General features: G+C 56.1%; 1 protein-coding gene across 6 annotated transcripts in view; it reads right to left on the bottom strand.

Annotated features, from left to right (window-relative positions):
- The window catches only part of GSE1 (Gse1 coiled-coil protein), a 408,579-nt gene that overhangs the window by 353,828 nt on the left and 31,501 nt on the right, over positions 1 to 23,250 (bottom strand). The window contains exon 1 of one of the 6 annotated variants that reach the window (XM_084905550.1): positions 19,605 to 19,724. The exons of the other annotated variants lie outside the window; for them this stretch is intronic. The gene's annotated coding sequence lies outside the window, so the exon portion shown is untranslated. Of the gene's footprint in view, positions 1 to 19,604; positions 19,725 to 23,250 lie in introns of those variants that run through there. 6 annotated transcript variants of the gene reach the window in all.

Here is a 23,250-nt window from a genome sequence, read left to right as displayed (position 1 = left end):
TTTCCGTCTCCCACCCCCCAACTACGGGGGAAGCGAGTGTGGCTGGGCCCAAGCCCCATGAGCCTGGCACTCCTAAACCAGGGGCAGCCAAAGCTGGTTTGGCTCAGTGGATAGAGCGTTGGCCTGCGGACTGAGGGGTCCCGGGTTCGATTCCGGTCAAGGGCATGTACCTTGGTTGCAGGCATATCCCCAGTGGGGGGTGTGCAGGAGGCAGCTGATCGATGATTCTCTCTCATCAATGTTTCTATCTCTCTCTCTCCCTTCCTCTCGGTAGAAAATCAATAAAATAATAATAATAATAATAATAATAATAATAATAATAATAAAATAAACCAGGAGCAGAGGGGCAGCCAAGCACTGGCACTTGCAGCTGTCAGAAGAGCCACAGAGCGACACATCTACCAGCGGTCAGAATTGGGGGTTGGGGGGTCCTCAGAAACTGGCACCAGGATGACTCTCCATGTATTTTTGCAAGTTTTTCTGGGTCATTTATGTTTTCTAAGATAACCAGGCATCATTTTGTGCTGGGAGAACAGTATGTGTTATGAGATGCTCCCAAGAGGAAGCAGCGGAAGTTACCTTGACACAGACGTGACACTGAAGGTTTAGATGGGCTTTGGGGCCTCAGCGGGTAGCTGCCCATGAGAAAGACACAGTGTTAGCCATCGCACTATTCACACAGGTAGCTCCACTCAGAGAGCCCGTAAGGGAGGCAGGAAGAGGGGCTACGTCTGGCCAGCCACCCTACTACTCCAACCTTGCATCCAACACTTGGTCTATCCATCTACTGAGCTAAGCACCCACCTGTCTGTCTAACCAACCGTACACTCAACCACCCATCCATCCATCCTTCCAAACATCCATCTAACCATCCATTCTTCTACCCATCCATCCATCCATCCATCCACTCACCCACCCACCCTTCCAAAAATCCATCCAACCATCCATTCATTCATCCAACCATCCATTTACCCACTACATTCTATTCTTTCATTCTTCTATCAATCAACTCATTCATCTGTCCATCTATACATCATCCATCTGTCCTTCCCATCCTTCATCTTTCCCATTCTGTTGTCCTTCCACCCTCTCATCTGTAGGAAGCAACTTTTTCATTTTATCTAACCAATATATTCCTCCCAGACCCAGTGGGGCTGTCAATCAACACACTTCTTTTCCTTTCAAGGGGTGGGCATGTGGTCCAGGCTGGGCTGATCAGAATTTTCACTGGGACATTGGTAGGAATCACTCTTTCCCTCCTCAAGGGTCACTAGATGTCAATCTAGAACTGCTAGTGGCCATCTTTGATAGCATGTGAGGAGAACGCTAAAGAATGACTCCCACACGGGAGAAAGCAGAGCTGAGGCTGAGCAAGGAAGAGGACTAGAGATATTCCAGACACCTTGGGTCCAAGAATTCTTGAAGCCACCATCATCCTCATCTGTTCAATAGCACACCCTCCTGCTAGAGCGAGTTGGAGCTGGGTTTGTGTCACTTGCAAGTAGAAAGGTCATGGGTAACACAAACCCTTCTAATGTAGGACAAGTTGATTTAGAACCTTCTAGATGCTCATCCCCATGTCAGACAAAGACAACCAAAAGACAAATAAGCCCGTCCTTGCCCGCCAGAGGCTGACCCTCCGATTGGAGAGGCAGTTCTAAAACACTAACGGGAAGGAAAGCCACACAGCCCAGACATTCAAGGCCAGCATGGGATCAAAAAAAGGGGCCCGACAAGACCCCGACCACTGAGCCTCAGTTTCTCTATTTCTAAAATGGAGACAGCAGCACATACAGTGCAAAGCAGCTGGCAGTCTGGGCTTCCTACCCACCAGCTTTTCCTAACCCCTTCTTTTCTTTTCTTTTCTTTTCTTTTTCTTTTTTTTTTTAAATATAGTTTTGGTGACTTTTAGAGAGAGAGGAAGGGAGAGGGATAGAAACATTGATGATACAGAAACATCATCGACAGGCTGCCTCCTGCACGCACCTCTACTGGGGATCGAGTCTGCAATCCAGAATCAAACCAGTGACCTTTTGGTTCCTGGGTCGATCCTCAACCACTGAGCAACACCAGCTGGGCCTACCCCTCCCCCCCTCCTTTTTTGTTTTTGTTTTGATGGCACAGCTTGCCCCCATAAAATGTGACACAGTCAGAGACTCCAGTTCCCAGCGCCCTATAGATGGGCATGTGACCCAGCCCTAGACAAGTGGACCCAAGTTAGCCAAAATCTTCTGGGAAATATTCTTTTCCCAGAGAGGAAAAAGCAAGAAAACCCCCTGCCTCTTCCTAGCCCCTTTTGGATACTATCATGCAAGAATGTGATGCTTGGAGCTACGGCAGCCAATCTGTATCCATGAAGAAAGAGCCAAACTCAGACTTGGGTTTAAGGAAAAGGCCATCTCTTGTATACTTGGGGCTGCAGTTTACGCTCTCATTCTCGATTGAGAGAGGCGGTCTCACGAAGCAGTGAAGAGCATGGGTTCTGGAGCCAGCCTTCGTGGCTTCAAATCCCAGCTCCGCTCCTTGCTGGCCGTGTGACCTTAGGCAAGTTACTCAACCTCTCTGTGCCTCTGTTCCCTTCTCCGTAGAAAAGGAGTTAAGATTTGCAAGTGTTAGATAATGCAGTACAAATGAAAAAACATTTAGCACAGTGCATGGCACTCAAAAACCACCCGACAGACATTGGCGTTCATCAGCCATCACAGTCCCGAGAACGTGGGGATGAGAGTGGGCCGGCACAGAGGCCTGGGCCCGCAGGAGCCGAACAGGAGCTATGAGCCTGCTCTCAGCCTTGGCACTGCAGAGGCTGCGCTGACTTGCTCCGCACTCACCCTGCCAAGGCCCGAGCAGCTGGCTCCAGCCTGCCGATGACTGCAGGGAGAGGCGTCCCGTGACGCAGCCCACCCGTCTCCCCTCTGCCCGCGCTGCCACCCGGGGCCGGGCTGGCAGCCCATGAGGTGAGCGCCCTGTCAGCCTGCGTGGACCTCAGCCCCCAGGCCAGAGCTGTCCCCCCAACCCCCACGCTGCAGGCCACCCTCCTTGACTCTCAGCCAGTTCGTTCCGGTCCAGGGGAAAAAGCCGTGTCTCTCTCCCCGCCCTCTCCCACTGGAGCTGAGTGTGTGGAAGCAATTCCACTTGGCAGCCTCACAGCAGTGAGTCAGAAACAGTTGTTTGGTGTGCTCGATGCCCAGGCCCTGCACGGCGCGGAACAGGCTGCTGGGCAGAGGGCCATGTAACCCTTGTGGGTATGTTTTCTCCGGCGAGGGCCAACGGCACCAGGCTCAGGGGGCTCCACAGTCCTTTGCGGAAGAGGGCTCCCCGCCCAGGGCACCATCTCCCAAGCAGATCCTCTCTGCTAACTGGTCTCGTGGGCTCAAGAACATGTTCCCGCTGACCTGCTTCCTCTCCCAAAACCTAATCAGACATGACGGATCTTCCCTCCGGCTGTCTGTGCCTGCTACCAACAATTCGCTTGGTTCTCTCAGGGCCTGGGAAACAGCTAGGATCCACACGAGGCACAGACTGCAGATGGGGTCTTGTGACACGCAGCACCCACTGGCATCTTCATGGCACTCCCGGAGCTGGCACTATGATTATTCCCATTTCCCAGGTGACCCTGAGGCTCGGGGAGTGAGTGCCTTGCTCAGGTCACACAGCCAGTGCAGAGAAGGGCAGGGATTCAAACCCAGGCTTGGCTGACCTTAAAGCCAGGGCATTTGCTGCACTGACTCAGCATTCCCAGAAGCTCCTGGCTCCAGGAGCTCTGCCGTCCCCCTCCTGGACGTCCTGGACGTTGCTGCCTAAGAACAGTGCTTACAACGCTCCTCCTGCTCAGCCACCTTCAATGGCTCCCCAGCACCCACAGGAAAGGACAAGCTCCATCTTTTGCAAAGCCCTCCTTATTCCTGACTCCTGTGGCCACCCATGAGCTAGATGCCAGGGCTTCTGAGAGCCTAGAGTCCTCCTCCTGCACCCACCTCAGGTCTTCTGTACATGTCGCTCTCTCCTGGAAGCCGCACTGTCCTCTGTGCCCCTCTGCTTAACTGCCACCTCCTTGCAGAAATTGTCCTGGCCCTCCCTGAGGGAGCACTCCTCACTACACCTCTCTCCTGCAACACTGTCTTCCTCCCTCTCTCACTGTTCTGCAGGACATTCTCTTGGCATTGACTTATCTGTTTAATGTTTGCCACCCCCAGTCAGACTGTAAGCTTATGAGGGCAGGACCTCAGCTGTCTTGTTTACAGTTGCATGCCCCCTGCCAGCCTATGCCCAGTGTTCAGGAAATGTTGAGTGAATAAGTGAATGAATGGATGTATGCATCTCCATCTCCAGGGGCTCGGCAGAGAGCCACGCTATACCTGGATTCTTGGCTGGCCTGAAATAAACCTCCTCTCGCACTTCCTCCCTGCCTATTCTTATCCTCCCCAACTCTCCAAGGTTTTGTTCAAGTGGCCCCCACCTGCTACTCTGGCCCCAACCTCCAAGATCCTACCCCATTACTGTCCCAGACACTACTAAACTGCATAGGCGTCCTCAAATTTACCTGTGTAACTCCTGCCACCTGAATCACCCTTTCTCTTTCATCGTCCTGGAACTCCTATACATCAAGTCCCTTCAAGTATTCCTCCCTTGCAATGCAGAGCTGGCCATGTCCTTGTTTGACACCCTCTGTCCTGTAGGCATATCCCTGTGATGTTCATGAGGAGGGAGGGCTACGTGTGCTTGCCTTCACAGAACATGGCAGGCACTCACTATACCATTACAGGGTAACCAGCCCTCTCCTCTCAGCTCCTGCACAATGCACAGGCCTCCCTGAATGGGTGGGAGCTCTCTGATGGTGGGGCTGTTTTGCTCATTATTATGTCCTCACAGCAAAGTGCAATGCCTTTTGGATGAATGGGTGAACAGATAGACATGGATGGGCAGACGGATGAATGAATGAAAGGAAGGAAAAAAGGATGGTGGGATGTGTAGATGGGTAGGTGGATGCTCAGAGTAGGGGGTGGTGGTGAAGAGATGAATGGAAAGAAGGAATCAGATAAGATAGTTATATGTATGAGCGGACGAACAGACATGGAAGAATGAAGAAAAGGCAGATGGATAGATGTTATGCATGAATGAATGATGGATGGTTAGGTGGGGAAGTGGATAGATACATGAGTGGATGGATGCATGCATACAACTAGGGGAGAATGACCACTGCTTGAGTTACTTAGGCCTTCATGGGTCAGCTCAGTTTTCTGATCAGATGAAGAACCAACGAAGGGTCTTCTCCAGCTTCACCAAGTGCTACCATTGCTCAGTGTAAACAGAGGGAAAGGGGTGTATCTCCTTATCCCTCCTTCATACACTCACACACCCCGCCCACGGGGATCATCAGGAGCAGCCCCATAGACAGTGGGGTAGGGCTGAAAGCACATCATGGGCCCCAGCAGGGACACTCATCAAGCCCTGAAGATGTACCCGGCCCTGTGCCCAGGCCTTCTGCAGAGACTCCACTCTACCTGAGCTCTACAACAGCACTGGGCAGCAGATGCTCTCTCTTTGAGTCAAGGGGAAACTGAGGCCCAGAGAGGTAGGTGTTTGCCCTGGTCATACAGCTGTAGGTGGCTGAGCCAGGATTTGGACCCCGGGTGGTCTGGCTCCACAGCCCACGCTCTTAGCCACTCTCCTGCCAGCAGGCCCCAGACTTGGCCATCACGTTTCACCTCCTTACTTTCTGACATTTTCACTTCCCTGTCCTTCATCTTAATTCTACTCAGGATTTCTTACTTCATAATTTTCCTAAAGTCAACACGTTGTTTAAGCTTGAGTAAATGTCAAATGCATATGGCTACCCTAAAATGAAAAGCAGTATTAAGCAACATAAATGGAAGGTAAGTCTAAAACATACATATCATGGAAACAAAACCATGGTATTCAATTTTAGCTATATTCTATTCCCAACCAAGGCACTGAGCCCAAGGCCTATCCTTCCTCTATTAAACAGAGATCGGCAAGTATGCTGGTTTAAAAGATGTCCACAGATGCTCTGAGACGCCTCCCTTGAACAGGCAAAGCGCTTAAATGTGAATCAAACTTAGTGATTTGCTTCTAATAAACAGAAAGGGACAGTGTGTGGCTTCTGAGACCAGCAGTTTCCTCATGGTTCTCATTCACTCTGGGTGAAGCTAACTGCTCTATGGAGAGACCCACATGGCAAGGAACCGAGCCCTCCTGCCATCAGCTAGCAAGAAACTGAGGCTTTTGGCCAACAGCAGTGCGTGTGCCATCTTGGAAGCTGCTCCTCCAGCCCCAGTCAAAATTTCAGGTGAGACCACAGCCCCAACCAACCCCCTGATCACCGCCTCATCAGAGACCTGCAGCCAGAACCAGTCAGCTGAGCTACTCCCAAATCCTGCCCCAACAGAGACTGTGAGATAATAAGTGTTTATTGTTTTAAGCTGCATCGTTTTGGGGTATTTTCTTATAAAGCAAAAGATAACTCATACAGCAAGTGTTAGGCATTAAAAACAGCCATTCCAAACTGAGGCTCTCCACGAAGTAGTCATGAGCAAAGGGCAACTGAAAGAGGCAAGAATGGACCCTGACGGGGCCCAATGTAGTCTTTGATTCCATGTCCATGCCCATTCCCTCCCGTCTGCTCTCCACCCAGCCGTGGAGGGATGGAGGTACTTGAGTCAGGACACATGTCCCTGGAGAAATCCTCCAATAGACCCCCTTCCCACTTAGAGTAAACTCCAAACACTCCATGTCCTGCAGCCCCTACTGAACTCTTGAACTCCTCCCCCCACACACACACACTCCCTCCTCCCTGCTCGCCCACACCAGCCATGCCAGCCTCTTACTTTTCTTACAAATCCTCAGACTCACTCCTACCACAGGGCCTCTGGACTGACTTTTCTGTTCCCTCTGCCAGGACCACTCCTCACCTGGCCTGTGCCTGGCTCCACTCAGGGCTTTGCTCAGAGGCACCCTGGCCACAGCATCTATTCGTCAATCCCCACAGAGCGCTTGCTCCCGACTCCCTCCAACCCTAACCAGCTTCCCTCTTACCGGGAACACTGACCTCTATGTGATACCACATTACATATTTATTCCACAATTTCTTCCCTGTTCTAAACCCAAAAGGAGCAGAAGCGGGCCTGCCTTGTTCAGAGCTGTACCTCCCTTATTCGGAGCAATGCTCTGCACACAGTAGGTGCTCAGCAAACCCCCTACGGAATCCGTGATGGAGCCTCTGGATCCGGCCAAGGATTCAGCCTCCAGGAAACCAGGGAGGCAGACGTGAACTGCACTGAGCTATAAACTCGAACTGGAACAGACCACGCTAATTTGTAGAGCCTCGAGCAAAACCCAAATATAAAAATGGTTCTCGGCTGCCAACCAGACCGAGGATCTTTTTTTAATGAGTTTGGCTCCAGAAATCTCTCCTCTGTGTTCCCAACCCTACTCCTCTTCTCTCGCTTCTCCCCTGCTCGCTCGTTCTCCATGTTCCCTCCTGTCATCGGGCCCCGATTTTCTACCACAGATCTCTGCTCCTTTGTTCTCTGCGCCAGCATCACCCCTACCCAGGGATCCTCTGCCCAACGCCTCCTCTGGGAGCATCTGAGACGTGCCACGGGCTGCCCCGAGAAGCCGGTGAGAGAAGAGTCTCTGCTTCTATCTAGAACATCTTACAAGTGGTGCTGGTGATGAATACGAGTTTCCATGTGGGGCGATGAGAAAGTTCTGGAACTGGATGGAGGTGATGGTTGCACAACAGTGTGAATGCTCTTAATGCCACAAGACTGTACCCTGTAAAACGGTTACAATGGCAAGTTTCACTTTGTGTTTATTTTTTACAAAGTGTAAGAAACACAGTGCTGGCCCATTTGGCATCATCGAATTCGGGAGCTTGAAGGATGTGTAATTTGTAATAATGGTAGGTTTATGATAGAACAAATGGCGTGATAGCTTTGGTTCATGCCTTCCCTATCAGAAAACCTATAAAATCAACCTATTAGAAAGCTAATCAGAAAAAAATCAATTTGGTAAATTGAATGTAAAGTTTATATAGAATGTAAAACTTCACAAACACATTTTTGGGGTATTTAGTACACAATCTTCAACTTTTTTTGTTATTATTTATTTCCTCTCTAGCCACAAAATCAGCACAGTGAGCGAGAGGAGAGGCAGCGTCTGGAGGAAGCTCTGCCTGGGCCCAGACCCAGTCCGAGAGGCCGTCACCAGGCTGGAGACCCATGAGACAGAAAAGAAAGCGCCCAACCCCAGAGAGAGCGTTCTCAAGGGGAACTATCCCTGCTCCATCTCAGGTGCGTTTTTAATTGGGCCATGTTTTCGGTTTCCCGGGCTTCATTTGTGTTCAAGGAAGCGCTAAAATTCATTACGATTTCCAAATTGCTTGATCGGACAGAGATGCTGGCGTGCAGCTAGGGGAGGAGGGAATCGGCTGCTTTGGGAAATAGATATAACCCCCTCCTAAAGCTGCTGGTGGGAGGGTTTCAACCGTCAACCATATCTTGGAGAAACAACACCACTGTGCCGGGACCTGACAATGTCCCGGGACCTGACAATGTCCCGGGAGGAAGGGTGGAGGGCAGAGTCCTGTGACCAAGGGCTCTGCCCCCAACCCAACCTGCAACCCTGCAAGCACGCTGCACTTCACGCTGGTGGGCAAGGGATACTGAGGCTGATCAACCTTCCCCAATCCTTCCCCACCTATACACACACACACACACACACACACACACACACACACAGGCTGGGTTCCAAGATGATGTTCTAGACGGATCTTTCCCCAGGTTTTGGAGGGCCCAGCTCAGGGCAGATTCTACAGGAGGAAGAAGCAGAGCCTTCACCCTAAAGCAGGTGAGCTCATTCCACCAAGGACGCTAGTGAGCGTGGAGGGACAGTAGGTGCCCCACCCACATGGTCTCAGCCAAGAATGGAGATGTGCAAGCAGCATCCTGACCTCTCCCCTAGGTGTCCCCACCATCAGACCCTTGACTGCCATGTGGCCAGGGCGATGGAGGCCTCTCCTGCCATCCCTGTGGCGGGCCAGCTGGCCATGGGGGCCCTGGGGGACAGAAATGGACAGCTGAGTCAGATGCTACCAGATCAACCAGACAGCAGGCCTCTCCGCCCGGAGGCAGAAAAATACCCGGGAACTGGGCCTGCCAGGGACCTGGCCCAGCCCCACCCACCTGGAGAGTGTCCTCTCTGGCCCCGGGGCTATTTACAGAGCTGGCGGCTATTTTAAAGCCTCTCTTATTTAGGGAGCTGGGGCTGGGCCCCTGGGGGGGTGAAGGCAAGGGGGTGGGGGGGACTGGCTAGGAGCCTGGGGCCAGTGGGAGTCCTGGGCTGGAGAGCCTGCTGCCATCTGAACAGGGGAAATTAACATTTTGTGGACACAGGGAATGCCACTCTCCCTGTTCACAAGCAGAGTGTGTGTGTGTGGGGGCGGGGGGGGGGGGGGGAAGCCGGGGGGGGAAAGGAGGAGAGGAGGGAACACGTGTCAGAGGACCATGAACTAGACCAGCAGCCTGCAATGACATCCCCCAGCCAACCAGCCACACAGGGGGCTCCTCATGAGTGACCAGGCCACCTGGTCTCCCTCCCCCAGCAGGGACAGCTGCAGACCGTCCCTGTCTCTCCAGCCTCAGAGCCCCTGAGGGGGCTGTGCCCCTTTGACCCGAGGGCTGGTCTTCTGGATTTTACAGTCTGGGCCCGGTTTTCCCAGCCACATGTCTCAGAAAGGGGACGGCCCGGAGGGTGCTGAGTGGCCACAAAGGTTTGGCTGTTCTCCCGTGTGCGCCTCACTGGGCCAGGGATGGGGAAGGGGGAGCTGTGGGGGGAGGGGGGAGGGGAAGACAGTGGGTGGGGGTGGGGCAGGAGGGAGCTAGAGGAAGCCAGGGAGCAGGGAGGACATTTGGGAAGGTTTTCTGAGGAAAGGGAGTGGTGGAGAGAGAAAGAGAAGTGGGAATAGAGAGAGAGAGAGAGAGAAACAGAGAGGGACAGACGGAGACCTGTACGGGGAGAGAGACAGAACTGGAAGGCAAAGCCGGAGACCCAGGCGGCGAGACGGAGACAAAGGGGGACCCTGAGAAGGAGGCGCAGGGCCCGCGGCTGGCCAGGCGAAGGCGCGAGGAGAGGGCCGCCATGTGTGTGGTGGGGCTGAAGTTCAAAAGGGAGGGGAAGAGGTGGTTTGACGACCAAAGTCATTGAAAAATTTTTGGCACAGCTGCCCCGAGGCTCCTGGCCGCGGGCCCGGCTCTGAGCTGAACTTAAACAAACCCCTGCAGCAGCCATCTGCTTGATTTTAAAATAAATCAAACAGTCTGCTGAGCCGGGGGTGATCGAGTTTCCATCTGCGCCGCCGCCCGCTCGCCGGCTTGGAGCCGCGCTGGCCTCTCCCAGCCAAGGCTCCTGGCAACATGTGGGCGGGTAATTCCTCCAGGAGCAGGGAAACCAGACCCCCGCCCGCCTCCCCCAGCGCCTAACTCAAACCAAGTGCTATTTTTACAGCCACCCACTGCAGAGGGGGGACCGAGAAGTGCCCCGAGAACCCGGGCACGGGGTTATGCCGAGGTGCTCTGGGCACAGAGGGTGGAGGGCATGCCTTGGAATTCCCCCCTGCCCCCACCCAGCCTCCTGAGAAAGGGGTGAGGGCCTGAGTGTGGGGTGCTCTCTCCCCCTTTCCCTCCCTCCCCCCACACCTGGGCCAGGAAGATGCTTGACATCATGTGAGACCCCACAGGCCACCAAGTCCGGGCAGCTGGGGCCCGCTGGGGTGGCGGCAGCCCAGGTCCCACCTGGAACAGCCAGAAATAGCAGGGGGGATGCGCCTCCCTCGGCCTGGGGTCACTCGGGGAAGTCCTGCCCACCTGTCCCAAGGAAACTCCTGTCCCCCGCAGGGCCAGGTGATCAGGAGAGCCTGCCATCCCTGACGCAGGCCAGACACAGAGAAAGGGAAACGCCAGCGGGACAGGCCCAGGTGACCCATCTGTACAATGGGCACAAAGCAGCCCTTTCTGTGGTCCTGGGAGAGCAAGGAGGGACACCCACAATCTCGGGGCTGTAACTGGTACACGAGAGCTTCATGTGCAATTCTGGAGGATGCACGAAGGGAAAAATGCCTCTTGGCAAGTTGCCCAACCCAACTCTGAGGAGTACACAATGATGCAACAGGCCTGGCTCCCAGCTATGCAGGATAGGGTCTCCACGGTGCAGACTGCCCTCGGACCCCTGCCAGAGGTCTTCCAAGGCACAGGCTGGGACCGAGCAGGGAGAGGCATGGTGCAGAGGGGTCCCAGTCTTATGCAGACCCCTCAGGAGGCAGAGCACATGGCTGTGCACCAGCAACTCTCGCACATGCTGTGCGGTTTTGGATGAGTCACAGGCCCTCTGAGCCTGGGATTCCCTGGTCAGACGTGGGGATGGAGAACAGATGTCTTAGGGACTCCCAGCTCCGGGCCTATCACACCTGCAGGCCCTTTCAAGGGATGACTGACCTTCAGGTGCAAAGCTTTCAGACCCAGAAGCTTCCCCTGCTTTGTCGTGCCAGCACTTTGCTCCAAATGCAGCCCCAAAACCACTCCAGAGGGCACAGCCTGTCCTGCCCCTATCAGGGTCCCTCTCCCCACTCCCGCCCTTCACCCATGACCTTGAGGCACAGGCTTTGCTGAGAGACTGCATGAGACTCTCTTATACATCACACCTTCCCAGCCCCTGTGAGGTTGAAACCATCATCACTCCCATTTATCACACGGGGGAAACGAGGCAGAGATGGATAGTCCGTTGCCTGAGGTGACTCCAGGATGGAGTAAGGTGCAGCCAAGGCCTCCAATCAGATCTGTGCCCCTCTTATGCCACTCTGTCCACCACGGAGCTCTCCTCCCTCCTCAAGGGCCATCCATCAAAGCAGCCTTTGTGGAGACCCACCTGCAGGTCAGGCACCCTGCTTTTCACTCCTCACCGAAACCACCCAAAGAAGGGATGCTGCAGGCCCATTGTACAGCTGGAGAAACTGAGGCGCTGTCCGTTACCCGAAGCCAGACAGCCAGCACATGCAGGAGAGAAAAGTGACCGTGAGCAAGCTAGCCTGTCCCTCCCCACCCTGCCCCCTGATGCCAAAACTAGATGAGGGCAGGGCAGATTCAGGAAGGGAAGGGCCGCCCCTCTGTGGCCACAGGGTCTGCTCCGAGAGTCAGCCCTTCCCTTCTCCTCCTGCCCCACCCCTGCTCCACCTGTCCTCCTGCCCCACCCCTGCCCCACCTGTCCTCCTGCCATCACCCCTCTCATCCACCCGGCAAACATTTCCTGCGGACCCACTGTGTGTCGGCCCGCTGCCAGCCCCCCCTCGGACACAAGGCTGTAAAAGATGCTCTGATCTCCCGTGACACGCATGGCCTGTAGGAGGGAAGGAGTGGGCCCTGCAGGAGAGAAAGGGAAGGGCCATCCGGTGTGTGCGCTGGGGTCCCAGGACTGCCAAGCCGAGTTCCCCACACGGGGCGGCTGAACCCGACAGAAGAGTGTACTCTCGCCAGTTGGAAGAGACTGAGATCCAAGTGTCAGCAGGGCCCCTCTCCCTCCGAAGGCTCTAGGGGAGGGTCCCAGCTGCTGGTGCTGCCAGCAGTCCTTGGCTGCCTCGGTGTGTAGCTGCATCCCTCCCTCTCTGCCTCTGTCTCCACGGGGCCTCTCTGTGTGTCCACGCTCTCTGCCAGTGTCCAAATCCCCCTCTTCTCACAGGACGCCAGGCAGGGAATTTGGGGCCACCCTAATCCAGTATGAACTCATCCCAACTTGATTACATCTGCAAAAACCCCACTTCCAAATAAGGTCGAGTTCACAGGTTCCCTGGGACTCTGTTCACCCAGCACAGTTGCTCCCCTGAGGTGCTGCCACCGGGGCAGCAATTGCGGGGTGAACAGGAGCCGCCCACGTGGAGAAGGGGCCAGCAGGCATTCCGCTCGACGAACCCAGTCCTTGCATGATGTCAGTCTATTTTCTGTCTCTGGACTCCAAACAGCCAGAACCCTATTATAGGATAATATGTACCCGGAGGAGGGGCCCCAGTGCCAGCTCCCAGCCTGGCGAGAGACACCCTGGGATGGCCTCCGCCTCACGTAACCACTGCCCGCCCCTCCCCGCCGCAGGAACCAGCCACAGAAACAGCTTGATTGGGACAACCGGGGCCTCTGTTCCCACACAACCAACTCAGTGCAGCTGCCAACAGCCCGCTGACCTCTGCCCTTGGAGCCTGCAAGCCTGGGCCGCCTGCAGACGCCTGCCTTCCCACCCCAGGCTCAGGGGCTCCTCCATGCTGTCCGCTCCTATGGGAATCCCAGCTTTGAGTCTGAGCCCAGAAAATGACCTTCAAGGTCATGTAGTCCTCTCAAAGGCACTCCTGCTGGTACAGCCCGGGCTCTGGGCTCCCCTAGGGCTGAGCATCTTCCTCACACGGCAGGACCAGCCTTGCTGAGCAATGCACGCGGGGTGGTTGTGGAGCTATGTACAGCCCCCATGGTCCTTCTGGAAACGTACCCTACACTAATGGAAATAAAGTGCACTATCATTTATCATAGTGGGAGAAGCACATTAAATGTGCAGCAATAAGGTATCCTATCTAATGAAGAGTAGATATGCGAATTGACCATCACACCCTCACAAAGATGGCAGTGCCCATAGCCAATAAGGAGGGAGTATGCTTCTTGACTGTCACAGCCTCAAAGATGGAGACGCCCACAGCCACAAGATGGCGGCCCCCAGTCCCCTCAGCCCCGCTGGGGCAGCAGGCGTGTGGCATGGCTGGGCCTGCCCCCAGATGGGTCCGCAGCTGCCTCTGGAGTCCCCCAGTCCCCTCAGCTCCCCAGCAGCCCAGGGCCAGCCCAAGGCACAGGCAAGCCTTGGATGGCGTCTGCCCAGCCGCCCAGGGTCGCCTGAGGCTCAGGTAACCAGGGCCAGCCGAGGCTTGCGCTGCCGGCAGTGGCAGCAGCAGAGGTGTGATGGGGGTGTCGCTTTCCCCTGATCGCTGGGTCACCTTCCACCCCTGAGGACTCCCAGACCATGAGAGGGAGCAGGCCGGACTGAGGGACCTCCCCTCTCCGATTTCAGTGCCTGAATTTTCATACACTGGGCCTCTAGTGATTAATGAAGCCCAGATGTCCTTCCTGTCTTCACATACTGCTGGGCACCCTCCGCTGTCACCCTGTAAGTGGGTGGACACCCAGCCTGGATGTCTTTAGGGCAGTGTATCAGTAGGGCTGTCATAGCCAAGTTCCCATGTGGCTCAGATATAGGGTTGCAGAATGCAGGCCACAGGTTAGGGACTCAAACAACAGAGGCATATTTTTTCTCATAGTTTTGGAGGCTGGCATTTGGAGATCAAGGTGTCGGTGGGGTTGGTTTTTCCCAAGGCCCTTCTTCTTTGCTCGGACAGCCCCCTCTTCCTAGGTCCTCACCTGGTCTTCCCTCTATGCATGCCTGACCCCAATCTCGTCGTATAAGGACACTGGTCATCACGGACCAGTGCCCATCCTCATGACCTCATTTTAACTCAACCACCTTTTGAAAGGCCCAGTCTCCAAACACAGTCACATTCTGAGGTTGGTGGGGGTTAGAACATCAACACAGGAATTTTAGGGGACACCATTCAGCTCATGATAGGGGTCCTCCACCAGACAAAAGCCATTTGATGGGCCGTGCTTCAAGTGACACTGGCACCAAGATGATACAGAAGCTTTCAGCCCCCAGCTGCCATGACACAGGTCCCACTGGCTTCTGGGAAGAACGCCCTGCGGAAACGCTCTGCCCCAAGTGGCAGCATCGAAGTTGGGGAGAAGGCCCAGACCAGCTCCCAGCTCACATCTCAGGAGCTATGTGGCCTTGGACAAACCACTCCACACCTGCCTCCTCGGTCCTGGGCACTGGGTAGGGTGATGGCCTGTCTCCATCCCTCTACCCTCATGACCCCCCTGTATCTCTGGCTTCACCAGGCTCCATACAAGGTAAGTTGTCACCCAGAAAGGGCTGCAAGACAGGCCCCTGCCAGTCCTACAGTCCCAAGGGAAGCTGCGAAGGTGTCGCCGCATTTCACAAGTGATGGGAACAAGGCCAATCAATGGCTTATCTAAGGTCACACGGCACAGGAGTGGCAAAACTGCCTCCCTTACATTTAATGGTGATAGCATTCAAGTGCCTTTCAATGGGAGAGGGGTCCTCCATCACCTTCTGAGCAGCCACATCAACTTTCCAAGTTCTCCTGCAGCCTCCACTGACACAGACATATTTCTTTAAGGCCATAACCGTGACACATGCACAGTTCTGTGTTCTGCTTATTTTTACCGAATAGCATCTTCCTGTGCTGCAATGGGCTCCGTGGGCATCGTGTTAATGCCACGTGATATCCCACCCAGGGGACACACGGTAGTTGTCCAAACCATACCTCACTGCTGGACATTTGGGGTTCCCCGCACTATTACAAAGGACAGTGCAAAGGACATCTCTGTGCACCTGATCATTTTCACCCTGGCGGGCTCCTTGTTTAAGATGCATTTCCAAAAATGGGATAATCATGAAAAAGTGTCAAGTGTTTTTAAAGCCCTTGTTACATACTGACAAATGGTTTAGGGGAAAGGCAATATAATACCAGCAATATGAAATAAACCACATTCTTGCAACTTCACCAGCCCTGAGTCTTACCATTTTTCTGGTATTTTAATAGCTTTCATATAACTATTCCCCACATACTCATCATTTGTGTTTCCTTTAGTTTAACTACCTGTTCAACTCCATATCTGTTTGTTTGTTTGTTTATTTAGTTTATTTCAGAGAGGAAGGGAGAGGGAGAGAGAGATAGAAACATCAATGATGAGAGAGAATCGTTGGTTGGCTGCCTCCTGCACGTCCCCTGCTGGGGACTGAACCCTCAACTAGGGCATGTGCCCTGAATGGAAATCAAACTGTGACCTCCTGGTTCATAGGTCGACACTCAACCATGGAGCCATGCCAGCCGGGCAAACTCCCTGTCTTTTTTTTACAGCAACTCAGGAAAGTTAGAACCCAGCCTCTGGTGGCTGATAGCTTCAGGGCACCCGTGGGCCTCTTTACGTGCCTGGTGTCTGATCAATGGCAGGGGACGGCCTCTCCCAGTGGCCTTCTCAGCCTCAGCTGGCTCGACCACCAGGGCAGGCCCAACGGGCAACGTCAGGCTGACCACCTCGGGCTCCCACTCCCTGCCCTGGGTCACGTGCCGTGGCCCAGCCCACGTGGCTCAGATATAGGGTTGCAGAATGTAGGCCAAGCAACTGAAGGGACGTGGCTTTGCCTTGCATGACCCGAGGGCTGGACATGGGGAGCCAGGTGCAGCGGAAGCCTCTGCTGGAACTCTGAGGTGCTCTGGAGAGTGACTCCCTAATTTGGGGCAGGTAAAGGTGGGCAGAGGATGGGGAGAGGTAAGTAACACACCACTCAGGTATCCTCAAAATAATCAGGGTGGGGGCAGGAGGCAGAGTAGCCAGGCTCACACAGCCTTGCAGCAAGCCACCATGGTTAAGAACCAGGACAATGATGTCTGGGTTCAAATCCTGATGCCGTCCTGACCAGCTAGGACCCCCATGGGTGGGTTCCCAAATCTCCCTGTGCCTCGGTTTCCTCATCTATAAAATGGGATCACAGTGGCTATCACAAAGTTGTCGGAGTTCATGAAGCCAAGATGTGTGTGTGTGCAGCACAGCAGGCCTGGAGCACAGAGCACTGAAAAAAAGCAATGGGGCCTACTGGTTAGCACCCAGAGTGAGCCCACACCCCACCCTGCTATTTCTGAGCAGGCCGCAGCAAACTGTGGCCCACTTTTTAAAGGAGTGTACAAAAATAAATAAATAACAAAGAAGGAAGAACGTGGAACAGAGACCCGGAGACCAGCCTACAAGGCCTAAAATATTTACCATCTGTTCCCTGCTCCGGCGGCTCCGCAGTTCCCTGTGGAATCGTTTGAAAGGGGACAGGTGGCGTAGGGGCAAGGACCTCCAGCGGGGGAAGCAGCCAGGCATCTGTGTCTCTAAGAGGGGCTGCATTTTGAGGACCCGTGTGGTCGGACAAAGCACTGGGCCCAGCACCGGGCTCCTGCCCACATCTCAGTCCAGGAAAGTGGTCTCAGGATGGCACCTGCCCTCACCGTGGGGATGGGAGATCCACCAAGACCAAGAGACCAGACCCCCCCCACGGAACTGACGGAGCTCACAAACCAGACCTGCAGGCAATATGGAGATGGTGCAGGCTGCACGTCAGGGTCCCTGAGACCAGGCAAGCGAGCATGGCTCACCCAGTCACCAGCCAGTCAGGGATGAGAACCAGGCATCATAATTCCCCAGCTGGGGCTCCCAGTCCCTGCCCTGGGTCACGTGCCGCAGCTCCACGCTGCACAGGGCCTCCGGGTAAGTCCCCGTGAGCCCTAGCACCTGGAACTTCCTGACCTTCCTGCTTCCAGAGAGCACAGGCGAACCCCTCCCATGGGCAGCCCTGGCCAAGACAAGATGCTCCTTGAGGGAGGCCCCAGAATGGGGGCTCAGGGACACCAACTCATTCCCAGCCATGCCCCCTAGAATCACGTCAGTCCTGCCTCAGCCTGGCACCCCCAGAAAGCCACCCCCACTTCATGCGCCACCCCCTTTCAGGGGCTGCCCCAAACAGCCACTCCCGTCTCCATGTGCCAATGCTTGCCTGGCACCATCAGCCCCACAAGGTCGGCTGTAAAGTGGCACCGCTCCTTCTCCCATGTTCCCGATGAGAAAGCGTGGCCAGGAGAGGGGCAGGGACCCGTCCACAGTGACCCCGCTGGGCAGGGGCAAACCTAGGATTCACCCCAGCTCTGCCCGGCCCCACCTCTCGGTTCCTTCGCTCCTGCCAGCCGCAGAACTGTGAATGGGAAGGTGCTCTGTGGCTGGCCGGGGAGGGGACCTCGGACAGATCCTCAGTTACCCCCGACAGGGGATGGCTGGTCTCTCCCGGCTGAGCTGCCAGCCCCAGAGGACAGGGCCTCGTCTGTCTTGCTCACGCCGTCACGGGGGGCTGGCACAAGCGAGGTGCCTGGCAGGCATCAGCAGCATGACTGATGCCTGAGGCTGGCAGAGAGGCCCCCAAAATGCCCCCACAGCGCAGACTGCTGGGCCCTGAAGGCCTTCCCGGGGGGACTCTGGAACCCTGGCCCACAGAGGGTCTTCTGGCCAGAGGGGCACAGGAGGCCCTGTGCTGGGGGCAGTGCCCTGGGGAGGCCCCGGCTCCACACTGCCTCCTTGCATGTGGGAACAGGAGGGAGGGCGAGAGCCGGCAAGCACGGACACAAACAGCCCCCCAGCCACCAGCCTGTCCCCATCACCGAGAACCCTCAGGCATCCCTGCCAAGAGCGGGGGCCAGCTTGGGGCCCGGAGAATAAACATGTCACCGCGAGGCCAGCCCGCCGGACCGCTGGAGCCAAGAACTGCCGGAGGCTGTAAACAGTCTCTCCGCTCTTGGCCGCAGACTCTGGCCCACCTCTCTGCGCTGGGAATTAGCACTTTGCCTGCCATAAAGCAAGGGCAGGCCAGGGTGGGGTCGTGTGGGGAGGGGGTGGTGAGCAAGGAAGCGGGGCTGGCCCAGGGCCAGCGCCTCCATCCTTGTGGCTTGGAAGTCTCCCCCTTTCTCGAGGCGGCAGAGGGAGACTGTGAATGAACGGGCCGCGGGAAGGATGCTGGGAGGCCCAGCGGAGGCAGAGGTGCTGGCCTCGGGTAGAAGGGGGAGTGGAAGGGTGAGAGAGAGGCAGACACTTTTTACAGCACCCTCAAAAACCCCTTGGGGCGCATAGCTGGGTTTCGTAAAGGAAGGGAGGTCCCCGGGGCAGGGGGGGCCCAGGCCCTGTGGTATACCCACTGCCATGGTGAAGAACCGCTCAGACCATCAGGCCAGGTGGTCACCTCTCACGCTGTTGCTGGTTCAAATCAGGTTCAAAACCCACTGCCTGCTGACACCGGTTTGGGTCAGTGGATAGAGCGTCGACCTGCGTACTGAAAGGTGCCTCCCAGGTTCGATTCCAGTCAAGGACATGTATCTTGATTGTGGGCATATCCCCAGTGTGGGGGGAGGAGGTTGTAAGAGGCAGCTGATCGATGTTTCTAGCTTTCTATTCCCTCTCTCTTCCTCTCTGTAAAAACTCAATAAATTAAAAAACAAACAAACAAACAAAAAAACAAAAAACCCGCTGCCTTGTTTTGGTTCTTCCCTCCAGAACCAGGAGTCCTCTCCAAAGGCAGATCCAGCTGTGTCACCCCAGCCGAGGCCCTTCGCAGCTGGCCGTCTCCGGAAGGCCTCTTGCTCCTGCCTCCAGTCCCACCACCCTCTTCAGCTCCTCCCCATGCAGCTTCCTCACCGTGCTCCTCTGTCCTGCCTCTCTCCTCTGCACATGCGTCTCCTCTGCCTTGGATGCTCTTCCTTCCCCCCTTCTGCCTGGTCCACGTCCCCTTACCCGCCTGGGCCCCCCTGGGATTAACAGCCATTTCCTCCAGGAAGCTCCCAAGCGCTGCACTCCGCCCCCTCCGACCCCCATGGCGTGAAAGGCCCCGTTACCTACTTTCCCCTCCTAAGCACTGGTCCTGGCTGCAGGCGTACATCTGCCTGTGTGACTCAGCGACGAGCATCTGTCTCTCTCTCCCACCAGACTGGCAGCTCCGTGAAGGAGAGGCTGTGTCTGGTTTTGCACATCACCAGGCGCACAATCACACTCAATAAATAGCTGCCGAGTGAGTCAGTGAGGGAAGGAACGGCCTGAATGGCTGCATCACCTACAAAGGTTCCTGGGACTCAGTTCAACGCCCCTCCCAGGCTGTGAGACCTTCACCGGCGGCCCCTGTCCCCGCAGCACCTGGAGAGGAAGGATGCCAGCTCTTGCTGACACGTGGACCCTGTGAGGTGCCCGAGAGGAGGGCAGCGCCTCGCTGCTGCTTCTCACCCCGCTGGAGAACGGCAGGACTGTGGGGACGAAGCAGTTTGGAGGAAACCAAAGGAAAGGACAACATTAAGGCGACGAAGACCAGGGCCTGAGGGTGGACCATTCAGTGGAGCACTGGTTCCAGTCTCGGCTCTGCTGTGCAGCCCTGGGCCAGGGCCTGCCCTCTCTGGGCTCCCGTTTCCTCATCCACAAAAAGGAGATGACGACCACGGCGCTCACCTCTTCCGGGCTGCGGGGATCAAGTGAGTGAAGATGTGTGTCCAACGAAGGAGAGAGTTTATGACTCATGATCCGGGCATGATCTCTGTCTGGAACATTCTCAGGTTCCCAGGGGCCTTCCTCCGAACACCCCAGGCAGGGGCTGTGACTGCCCAGACTCCTGGACTCTGGGCCTGCAGTCCACCCCTGACCTAGGCCCCAGCTCCAGGACCCGTGAGCACAGAGCACCCCTGGGTGGCTAGGTGTTGGGGAGGAGGAGGCAGACCTGCATCACAGGCGATGCAGGGCTGCATGACCTGCTGCTGGGGACACTGGCCCCTGGGAGGACAGCCCTGCTCAGGGTGAGCGCCTGCTGATGGGAGGGCACCGTCCCCGGCGGCAGAACGAGCACAGTTCAAATCCCTCTCCTTCACCTCAGTGAGACAGACACCGCTCCCCACCCCCTAGAACAGCCACACTAAGCAAGTGCTGGTGACCATGTGGAGAGACTGGAACCCTCCGACACGGCAGGCAGCAATGCAACACAGTGCAGCCGCCATGAAAAACAGCCTGGCAGCCGAAACCGGTTTGGCTCAGTGGATAGAGGGTCGGCCTGCGGACTGAAGGGTCCCAGGTTCAATTCCGGTTAAGGGCATGTACCTTGGTTGCAGGCACATCCCCAGTAGGGGGTGTGCAAGAGGCAGCTGATCAATGTTTCTCTCTCATGGATGTTTCTAACTCTCTATCCCTCTCTCTTCCTCTCTGTAAAAAATAAATAAATATATATATATTTTAAAATAGAGAAAAAAACAAAACAAAACAAACAAACAAAAAAATCAGCCTGGCTGTTACCATAGGACCCAGCAATCCTGTACTCTGAGGCATCTACACAAGAGAATGGAAACACACGTCCACACGAGAGCTCGTACAGGAATGTCCATCGCAGCACTGTTCACAACAGTCAGAAGGTGGATGCAACCCAAACATCTGCCAACTGACGATGGGTAAGCACAATGCGGTACGGCCATAACTGGAATACTCGTCGGCTACCAAGAGGAATAAAATCCTGACCCTGCCACAACATGGGTGAAACATAAAGACATTGCCGAAACCGGTTTGGCTCAGTGGATAGAGCATCAGCCTGCGGACTGAAGGGTCTCGGGTTCGATTCTGGTCAAGGTCACGTACATTGGTTGCGGGCACATCCCTGGTGGGGTGTGTGCAGGAGGCAGCTGGTTGATGTTTCTCTCTTATCGATGTTTTTAGCTCTCTATACCTCTCCCTTCCTCTCTGTGAAAAATCAATAATAAAAAAAAATAAAAAAATCAGGAAAGTGAAAGGAGCCTGTCACAAAATACCACACAGTGTGGGATTCCAGGCACAGGGAACATCCAGAACAGGTAGATCTGGAGCCACGGAAAGGAGATAAATGAGCGGTTGCCAGGGGCGGGGGGAGGGGAGTGGATGAGGAGTGAGGGGTGGTCTCCAGAGGTCCTGGAATAGTCCACGTCCGTCCTGGTGATGGCTGTGCTCTGTGACCACACCCACCACCGCTGCTGACTTGGGCAGGTGACATGAGTCTCAACAAAGCTGTACGCGAAGAAAACACCTTCCCTGGCCTCGGCCCCTTATCTGCAACATGGAGTCCAGGTGCACCTTCTCTTCTCCGCCCTGCCAGGCTGACCTGTGTGATGCGCATCCGTGGGCGGTTGGCCTGCCGGCATCCGGTGGGGGGAACCGGTAGGAGGACAGAAGAGCCGAGCGGTGACTACATCTATCACCCAGGCCCTCCGTGCAGGGCTTGTGGCCATCTGTGTCCTATGCCCTGTGTCCTGTCCACAGCCCTGCACACAGACCACCTTGGCTCGCTGACGGCTCCCTCCTTCCGCACTCAGGGCTCAGGGCACAGGGCTCACCGCTGCTGCCCTCCCACGCTCTGCCTATACCTGCCCACACCTGGGCACACAGGCCCTTCGCTGGACTCTCCTGGGCCGTGCAAAGGAGTGTGGCCCCGCGGCAGGCAGGAGCCCGCCGAGCAGCCACCCCCTTATGGAGCTGCTGCAGGCCTAGAACGCCCACAGGTCAAAGCCAGATCCGCGAGAAGCTCTGGCTGGGTGGCCAGCTTGAACAGCTGGAGGGGAGATGGCAAGGGGTGGGGCCCTGGGAGAGAGGCAGAGGGTAGGGCCCTGGAGGTAGGGGGGTGAGGCAGGGGCTGGGGAGAGGCCCCTGAGCCAGGTGGGGGCTTGGAGCTCAGGTGCCCTTGGGGACCCACTCCCAGAGGCCTGGAGGCCAAAGGAGGGAGCATCAGGGGAGAGAGCCTCTCTGGCGGGCTGGGAGCCACATTCCCCGAGCACACAGATGTTCCGCTGAAGGCGGAGGGGGGAGGGGGGAGCTGGCAGGAGAGAAAGAGGCAGGCCTGGCCAGGCTCCCCAAGGAGCTGGGGCACAGCCAGGAGGCCTGCAGCCTGTCGCCAGGGCGGCGGCGGCGGGACGAGGCCTGACCCCTGGCCTCCCCCACCCCCCCTCCCGGAATCAGCCTGGCTCGGCGCTGGGCCCACAGAGGGTGGACCACATCTGGGTTCCAAAGTGGGAACCCGGACAAGAACAGACAAGGGAACTGGGTGTGATTTCTTGTCAGGCTCCAACAGGAAGGCTCCGTGCTGTTGGCAACCACGGCCATCTTCCTGAGCCTGGCCTGCAGGGAGTGGGGGGGGGGGGGGGGGGCAGGGAGGGCCCTGCTGGCCCTCGGGGGACGAGTCCTTCTGGGGGTCTGTCCTGAGGGTCGCAGGGCAGCAGGTGCTGGTGGCCCATTATGGGCTAGCTAAAGACACCCCCATGTGCACACATGCTCCCAGGGCGGGGGCTCCGCCCTGAGGGGACCCGTGGCTCCGGGACTTGCCGTGTTCTCCAGGGCCCACTGGAGAGTGTCGGCCGCCTTCCCCCACAGCACCTCCCGCCCCGGGCTCTGCTCCTTGGACCCCTTGCTCCCTTGCAAACAGCCAAGCAGCTGTTTCCCGGCCCCTGGGAGCCAGGCCGAGCCTCCAGCAGGCCCTATGCCCACACTCCGGCCA

The sequence above is a fragment of the Pipistrellus hanaki genome (assembly GCF_964339955.1).
Source record: "Pipistrellus hanaki genome assembly, chromosome: 15".
NCBI classification, from domain to species: Eukaryota; Metazoa; Chordata; class Mammalia; order Chiroptera; family Vespertilionidae; genus Pipistrellus; species Pipistrellus hanaki.
The sequence above is the reverse complement of the archived record's forward strand: the minus strand, read 5'-3'. Positions and strand labels throughout refer to the sequence as shown.